The following is a 9800-nucleotide window of genomic DNA, read 5'->3' as shown; positions in this document are numbered from 1 at the left end:
AGTGCGGAAAGGGAATATTACATTCCAAAAGATCAATAGTTTTGCGAAAGCGTATAAAATCAAATAGTTACAAGATGTTCAAAGGCTAATGATAAATATTGTAATTAATACATTTCCCAAGACCATCTAATAACTATCAATAAGGGTATAACAGTAAATGTTTATACATGGGCTTTAAGCCCTAAAATAATAAAAGGGGAACAAGTCCCAAGTATCCTCACGCCATAGGTGCAATCGTCCCAAGGACACCCATCGTCATGTTCCTCAAACACAGCTTCCTGCTCCTCCGTACCTGCACCATAATCTAAAAAGTGTGTACACGAGGGGGTTAGCTCCATTGAGCCAATGAGGGGATGGGGATGCACAACACACATATCACATAGTCCAATGATGCATGCATATGTTAAATAAAATTTCCACCTATCATCACAACTAACTCAAAGGTATATGCTACTATGACAACTTGGGAAATACTGTAGGTCACTTAACTTATCTCCACAATGAACCTCAATTGTCACTAAGGGGTCTACGTCGGTCGAAGCCACAAAAACCACCCAGGGGCAGACCCCGATAACCATTACTACCATGACTGGCCTCTCCCACCTCCACAGAATTCAGAGTTCTGGTTACCCAACACCTAAACCCCTGTTGGTAAGGGTCGTAGCATAAGGGTGCAAAAATCCTAGCCGCAAATATACTACATGCAAGTCCTAGCATCCCGAGAGGTATTCCGGGTGCATCAACTTTTCATTTGGTTTAGCACCCGGGTACCAGTACAGCACGGCACATACAGTTTAATATGAAATTCAATCAAAGATATTATATATATATATAATCCGAGGCTCCGGCACCGGCGTTCACCGACACCGTAACCCAATAAGAGATGGAAAGCAACCACAACATCATCATATCAATCATTTAATAAAGTATGCAAATGCACAAACCTGCTTAATAAATTATACTAATAGCATGATACATAATGCAAATATTAGTAATAAGTCCAAACAACCAAACCCACTCACAATATATGTTATGCTCTGATGTTATAAGTTATCGCCGCGATTAAGTAACACATCACAAGATGGAAATTTAAACCTAAAGAAAGAGTGAGAATAAGGTTAAATAAGTAAAGGAAAGGATCCCCAAAAGGTATCTCATAAATCATTTAAGTATAAGGTTTCAAAGGCAGGGTGGTTTTATGGGTGGTCTCATGCCCAATTCCTGCAACCACATGTAAATCCTAGCTAACCAGGGGCTTAGGAAGGTCTCTAACAAGGGTGATTTTACGGGTGGTTTGTTGATGAGCACATTTATGTGTGAAATCTTAGGGCATAAAGCCTACATTTTACCACATTGGACAGAGTTACTCGGTGCTTTCTTGTGCTTTTCAGGGTTTAGTGAATTATTGTGAAAATGGATGAGATGATGCTAAGGAGATGTTTTAAAGCTTTTTCAAGGTGTTAATAGTATGGATGCATAGCCCATCGGATCAGCTTCACAACGGTTCAAACGACACTTGATTCCGAGTTGAAACGAAGAAGTTATGGTCGTTTCCGTAACGACGCGCGACAATGGTGTACAGGGGTTTATTTATAATTATTGACAGTCGGACGGGGACAAAGTGAAGCGGAAGTTCGGATTCCAGGGGCCTTAACACAATTATCAGAAGTTACTTTACTGTACCCGAAAGATTCCATTTGGAAGGCTCGGGACAGTCCAACTTCAACTTGAGATATCTTAGGCTCCCTAACTCCGAATTGAATGAAATTTGGGTCTATTTTGGGTGATTTTTCGCAAGGAACACAATGGTGAGGCCTATATAAGCACCCCATGCTCCACATTTTTTGAAGGACAGAATGAATATTTTATTTATTCTTGAAGGAATTCTAGTCATCACCCTTACTCTCTCTCTCCTCCAACTTCTCAAGGGCACTTCTGAAATTCTACTTGGGATAGATTTATATTTTCTCATCTATGGAAGGTTGAAAAATCAAAGATGCTTTGATTTTATTGCTTGGAGAAGATATCTACAAAGAAAATGAAGCACTTGTTAGAATTGGAAGTTTATTTTTCTAGAAATAGAAGGTCTAGTAAACAATCTTCTTTTCTTCTTCTTTCTTTTTTTTTTCTTTTTTTCTTAGGATTCAAGGCATTGTAAAAGAGGAAAGAGAAGAGAATATTTTATTTTCTTAGGGAATATTTCTCCTACACTTCCATCTTCTCTCTTCTCCTCTCTTCCACCTATAAATACCCCCTACCTCTCTTATAAAAATTGCTCATTCACTTAGTGAAATTTCTTCTCTTCTTCTCCTTCTAATTTGTGATTTTTGGCTTTTCTAAGTTCTAGTTTGCTTTTATGATTTTTAGTTAATGGTTATAATAGGTTTAGTTTATGCTTTAATTTCAATTTAAGTCTTCCATTGGGTTGTAATTTCTTAATTCTAGTTTAGGTTTTAAGCCTTCTAGTCTAAGTTCTTAAGTTGATGACAAGACTTGCAGATTTAGAAGAGGAGGCCATGGTAAGTTTATGCAAGTATTCAAGATTTTCAATTACATTCATGTAAGTACATCCAGGTTTTACTATCTAAACTCTCAATCTCATTCTCCATCTCCTCTATCTCTCTCTGTCTTCTTCTTCTTCCCCCTTTATTTCTTTTATTTTAATTTTATATGGTTGTGGTTTATGGATGCATTTTTATTCCCTTATTTCTTTTTATATGGTTAGTATGTGTGGCTGTAGTTTTATTCCTTTCAATTCGCTTTAGTTTGATAGGTTAGATGCTCATGTGTTAGGACGCCGATTTAATCCCTTAATTTTATTAGATGCTTATGAGTTAGGATGCATTGATTTTTGTTAGTTTAATTAGTTTAATTTAACACTTTAATTTGGTTCACTTTGCATTACTTTTAAGTTAGTTAAATAGAGTGGCGTATATCTCCTCGTGTTCGACCTGTAGCTACGATTGACCTGTATGCTTGCGGTTTTATTTTAACTCAAATAAGTTTTTGGCACCGTTGCCCGGGAGATTATTGTCTATTTTATTTATCTGATTTTTAAGTAGTTTGAAATGTTTTAGTTTATTATTTTCTCTTCTTTTTTTTTGAAAAAAAAAAAAAAATCAGTTTTTGAAAACCTCTTCTTGTTTCTCTTCTGTTTCAAATAGTGTGCGCCCAATCTAAAGTCCTCCATATGCTTCAACCCTCCATCTTTTGGTGTCCCTCATAGGATTAAGTTACCTATGACGCTACATCTTGACTTGGTTGGGTGGATTGACATGTGACTTATCTTTAGAGGTGACCACTCTTGATAACAGGAAAACGACATAGTGAGAGTGTTGGAAACATAAACGTATAGTAGACTTCCGTTCTACATCAGAATCCATATTGGAGTCGCACATAGGTGGCTATAGAAGACTATACGGGTTCCCTTGCTATCAACCTATATGGCATCCTTACAGCTTTTGAACCATTGTTTCGCTTTTTGAGGGATAGAGATGCACTATCTACCTTGGGCTCCCTCTTGTTTCTAGTTTTTTTTTTTAAGTGTTTTATTTTTCGTTAATTTTTCTAAAGGAGACCTCATATCTATTTAGGTGGCTAAGGTGTGGACTCGTAATTCAAGTAATCGTCTTATTAGAAGACCACCTTCTCTATCACCTTTGACCATGGGTGACCAACAACCCAAGACTCTTAAGGATAGGTTTTACCCCACTAGGGCTGCACAACCCTCATGCATTAGTCTGCCTGTTGTTACAGGGAATAACTATGAACTCAAGACCAACTTCATCAGCATGCTACCCCATTTCCATGGGATGGCTAATGAGGATGTATATCTCTTCCTTAGGGAATTTGAGGAGGTCTGTGTTCTAATTAAGGTCCAGAATTTGACTGATGATGCAGTTAGGCTTAGGTTTATACCATTTGCCCTGAAAGATCAGGCCAAGAAGTAGCTCTATGGACTGCCAACAAAATCCATTAATACATGGGATGAGTTCACCATTGTCTTTTTGAGAAAATTCTTCCCTCTTCACAAGACCAATAAGCTTAAAAGTGACATTCTCCAGTTCAGGCAGAAACCACATGAGTCCTTTTCTAAGTTCATGGAAAGATTTAAGGACCTCCTCTTAGAATGCCCTCATCATGGTTTTGACTTGTGGCAGCTATGCCAAATTATTTATGAGGGTATTGATTATCAGACCAAGCAACTTGTAGAGTCTATGTGTCCAGTAGGCTTTACTTCTTTTTCTGAGGAGAATGATGCATGGACATTCTTAACCAACTTGGCTGATAAGACTAGGGAATGAGAATCTTCCTAAGAGGCTGTAAGGATCACTAAAGGGTATCTCATTGAGGGTATGCCAGCCAAGGAGGCTAAACTTGACAGCCTCATAAAACGGTTGGAGTCCATAGTTCTTAAAGAGTCTATACCAGTTAATCCGGTCAACCAGGGCAACCATGTGTCGGTATGTAGTGGGTGCCAAACCCCTGGACACCTTTCTGAGGAATGCCCCAATACCTTGGTGGGCAATTTCAGCACTGAGAATGTAAGTGCTCTCAACCAAAATAACCCATATAGCAATACTTACAATCCAGGATGGAGAAATCACCCAAATTTCTCATGGAATCAAGGGAACCAAGCAGGCCCATTCAACTTTAACCATCAAGGCCAGGTTAGTGCCCAAAGGCCCAACTATGCACCACAAAGCCAAGGAATGTCTCCTAACCCCTTTCCCCCTCGTCCTCATCCAGGACCTTCTATTAATTCTGCTAGGCCTCCTCTCCTTGCACCTTATCAGCAACCCCCAGGGTTTACCAATACAGGAGAGGCAACAAGACTGAATGAGATGGACAACAAGATAGCTCTTCTCATGACAAGCCACAATAACATGGAAAAATAACTCACCCAGCTTGTCACAATCCTGCATGAGAGGGAAACAGGGAAGTTACCTAGCCAGCCTGAGCCAAATCCTAGGCATCAGGTTCATATTCAGCAAGGTACCCAAGCTCCTCCAACCAATGTTGCACAAGGCCAACAGCACCAAAGGCCCTCCAGACAGGTATATGTTGTTTATGCTTTAAGGAGTGGCCATGAGTATCAACAGGCTAGTGCACTTCAGTCTTTACCATCTCATACTCCTGTTGGCCCTTCCCCTTCTGAAGAGGCCATTAAAGTGCCTACTATTCCAGGTTCGTCTGATGAACCTAAAGATATACCAGATGATTTGGTTGAGGAAACCGAAGAGGATTCTATTGAGGAAGTTAAAAAGATCAACCCTGAAAGAATTTATATCCCACCTGCCCCTTTCCCAAATAGGTTGGTTAGCAAGAAGTCTCCTTTTGTAGAGAAGATATTGGATGTGTTCAAACAGGTTCAGGTGAATATCTCCTTGTTGGATGCTATTGTCCAGATCCCCGTTTATGCTAAAGTCCTCAAAGACTTATGCACCCAAAAGCGGACCACCAATGTGCCCAAAAAGGCATTCTTGGCTGCTAACATTAGTTCTCTAATCTCACAGCCAGTAGCAGCCAAGCATAAGGATCCTGAAAGCCCCACCATCTCTTGCACTATAGGCCATACCACTATTGATCATGCCTTATTGGACCTTGATGCAAGTGTGAACTTCTTACCCTTTCATGTCTACTAACAACTGGGATTGGGAGAACTGAAACCGACCAAAATTACTCTTCAACTTGTAGATCGCTCGGTCAAAGTTCCTAAGGGAATGATTGAGGATGTCCTGTTGAAGGTTGGGGAATTTATTTTTCCTGTGGATTTTATTATTTTAGATACCCAACCCATTGTCAACTTCAAGGATCAAATCCCAATCATATTGGGTAGACCATTCCTAGGTACCAGTAATGCTTTAATCAATTGCAGGAATGGTCTCATGAAATTATCTTTTGGCAATACTTCTGTTGACTTTAATGTGTTTAGGTTGGGCAAGCAGCCTGACATGGATGAAGAGGTGCATATACTTCAAGGATTTCCCGATGATATTGATACGTTCTTTGAGATTGATTTTGATTCAGGATTTCAAGAATGTATGCAGGAATTGGAGGGTGTTGATGATACTCCCTTATCTGAGGTCTAGAGCATCCAACGACCTTTGGAGCCCCTTGGACCCCTATCCACTTCCATTCTCAAATCCTCTATTATTGAGCCTCCCACATTAGAGTTGAAGGCATTGCCCTCCAACCTCAAGTATGCCTTCTTAGGACATGATCATACTCTTCCTGTTATTATTGCTTCTGATTTGACTTCTATTCAGGAAGAAGAGTTGATTAAGCTTCTAAAGGACCATAAGGAAGCCATAGGTTGGACCATGTCTGACATCAAAGGTATTAGCCCCTCCATTGTTCAACATCATATACATCTGATGGCGAGTTCCAAACCTTCTAGGGAACCCCAAAGGAGGGCTAATCCTGTGATGAAAGAGGCAATCAAGAAAGAGATCCTAAAATGCTTGGATCATGGCATCATTTATCCTATTTCTGATAGCCAATGGGTGAGTCCTGTGCAGGTTGTGCCTAAGAAAGGAGGAGTCACTGTAGTTGAGAATGCTAATAATGAGTTGATTCCAACCCATATCCAAACGGGATGGAGAGTGAGCATTGACTATAGGAAATTGAATGCGGCAACTTGGAAGTACCACTTCCCCTTGTCTTTTATTGATCAGATGTTAGAGAGACTAGCTGGCCATGAATATTATTGTTTTCTTGATGGTTATGCAGGCTATAACCAAATTTCTATTGCTCTAGAGAACCAACACAAGACCACTTTCACATGCCCTTATGGAACCTTTGCTTACTGGCGTATGCCTTTTGGGCTTTGCAATGCCCCTGCTACATTCCAAAGGTGCATGATGAGTATCTTTTCTGATATGGTAGAGCACTTCCTAGAGGTGTTTATGGATGATTTTTCTATTCACGGCTCTACTTTTTCTAATTGCTTGCATCATCTCTCTTTGGTTCTTAAAAGATGCATAGAAAAGAACTTGATCCTGAATTGGGAGAAGTGCCACTTCATGGTAAAGCAAGGTATAGTTCTTGGTCACATTGTGTCCAAAGAAGGGATCAAGGTTGATAGATCTAAGGTGGACCTTATTGCCAATTTACAACCACCCAAGAGTGTGAAGGACATTAGATCTTTTCTTGGCCATGTAGGTTTTTACAGGAGATTCATCAAGGACTTTAGCCAGATAGCTAGACCTCTCACTTCTCTTTTGGCAAAGGACTGCCCATTTGATTTCTCTTCTGAGTGTCATGATAGTTTTGAACAATTGAAAAGAGCTTTGACCTCAGCCCCCATTATTCAAGCTCCAACTTGGACAATTTCATTTGAGTTTATGTGTGATGCCTCTGATTTTGCTATAGGGGCTGTTCTTGGGCAAAGAATCAATAAATTGTCCTATGTGATTTATTATGCAAGTAGGACTCTTAATGATGTATAGCTTAATTATACCACCACTGAGAAAGAATTTTTAGCTGTTGTGCTTTAGAGAAGTTTAGGCCCTACTTGGTTGGATCACATGTGATTGTTTATACTGACCATGCAGCTATCAAATATCTTGTGCAGAAGAAAGATGCCAAGGCTCGCCTCATTAGGTGGGTTCTTTTGTTACAAGAATTTGATCTTGAAATTAGGGATAAGAAAGGGTGTAAAAATTTGGTTGCAGACCATCTATCCCGGCTGCCTAATTCCTTGACTGTTGATTCTCCAGTCAATGAGAATTTTCTTGATGAGTATCTGATGGCAGTGTCTAGTGAACCTTGGTTTGCTGACATTGTTAATTATCTGGTTGCGGGTGTGACACCTGCACATTGGTCCACCCAAGATAAGAATCGTTTCTTTTCACAAGTTAAGTATTTCTTTTGGGATGATCCTTATCTTTTTAAGACCTGCCCGGATCAAGTAATCCTGAGATGTGTCCCTGATCATGAGCAACAATCTGTCTTATCTTTTTGCAATGATCAAGCTTGTGGAGGCCATTTTGGGCCTAATAAGTCTGTTTAAAGACGCTTTTACTTATTGCAGGGCATGTTCTTCATGCCAATCCTTAGGGCGTCTTACTAAGAGAAATATGATGCCCCTCAACCCAATTCTAGTGGTTGAGGTGTTTGATGTATGGGGTATTAATTTCATGGGGCCTTTCCCTAACTCTTTTAGTAACCTGTACATATTACTTGCTGTGGACTATGTGTCCAAATGGATTGAGGCAGTTGCTTGTAAGGCCAATGACCACAAGGTGATTATGATTCTGAAGGAGAACATCTTCTCCCGTTTTGGTACTCCCCGGGCTATCATTAGTGATCGAGGCAAGCATTTTTGTAATCGGCCTTTTGAGACCCTCATGAAAAAGTATGGTGTCGTCCATAAGTTGGCCACACCCTACCATTCCCAAACCAGTGGCCAGGTTGAGGTTTCAAATAGGCAGATCAAGCAAATTCTTGAGAAAACCATCAACCCGAACCACAAGGATTGGTCTAACCAGTTGATAGATGCGTGGTGGGCCTATATGACAGCCTTCAAGATCGATCTTGGTCAATCTCCGTACCGTCTGGTGTATGGAAAAGCATGTCACTTATCTGTAGAGATTGAGCACAAGGCCTTTTGGGCTATCAAGAAGCTTAACTTTGACCTACACACTGCAGGTGCCCATAGGAAACTCTAACTATCTGAGTTGAAAGAGCTTAGGAATGAGGCATATGAGAATGCCTGGATTTACAAGGAAAAAACCAAGGCTTTTCATGATAGGCACATTTTGAGAAAATCTTTTGAGGTAGGCCAGAATGTTTTGTTGTACAATTCTCGTTTGCATATCTTTCCAGGTAAGCTGCGTTCTAGATGGGATGGCCCCTATATTGTTCAAAAAGTTTATCCTCATAGGGCTGTTGAAGTCCTCAATCCAAGTACAGGAGCTACTTTCAAGGTCAATGGCCAAAGATTAAAGTCGTACATAGAGATGCCTACTCCAGTTGAAGAAGAGGTCATGGATCTCCATGAGCCTCTTTACCTTGACCCCTAATATCCTGGTATGTATCCCCTCCCTTGTCCTTATTCTTTCTTTTCTGCATGCATTGAGGACACTGCATGAATTAAGTGTGGGAGGTGTGTTGGACTTTAATTGTGAATTTTGATTGTGGCGATAGTTTTTGGTTATGTGCATAAGTCTCTTCGATTTGCAAAGCGAGAGTGAGAGGGAATTAGGTGCCCTCCTAGCATGTAAAATAATAAAAAAATCCCTTTTCAAGGATGGTAGTTGGTTTGTATCCGGTGATGGGGATTGAGTTTGAAAATATGAGTGCTACTTCATGTGATGGTTAGATTCCTCTATGTGTTTATGGACCCCTTTGATCTTTTGGCTAGTAGTTGAGACCAATTTGTTTGTGGCAAGGCATGAAAGTGAAAGTGACTGAAAAAGAAAAAAGAAAAAAGAAAAAAGAAAAAAGAGAGAGAAACAGAAAGAAAAGTGGAATTCCTTGGGACTAGACAGGGCACTGTGCCTCATGAAGCAGGGTGACTTGATCGAAATTCCTTGGAAGGAAACTCAAAAAAAAAAAACTCTTACATCAATGTCTCAATGTCTTATGGATACATGCAAAAAGCAAAGCTACCAAGTATTTGGGTGTCTGGTGTATGCTCCACCATGTCATTCAGAGAACAGTAGTAGAATAGAAAAAGAGTTTGTTGTTGAGAAAGAAAAAAAAAAGCTTTTGCCTTAATGCCTGAAAAAGAAAGTATGGTAAAAAATACTCAATGCCTAAGTCTTTGGTTCCATCAGTGCTATGAGTGGTTTACT

The sequence above is a fragment of the Telopea speciosissima genome, chromosome 10 (assembly GCF_018873765.1).
Source record: "Telopea speciosissima isolate NSW1024214 ecotype Mountain lineage chromosome 10, Tspe_v1, whole genome shotgun sequence".
Lineage (NCBI taxonomy): Eukaryota > Viridiplantae > Streptophyta > Magnoliopsida > Proteales > Proteaceae > Telopea > Telopea speciosissima.
This window is presented reverse-complemented; position numbering follows the sequence as displayed.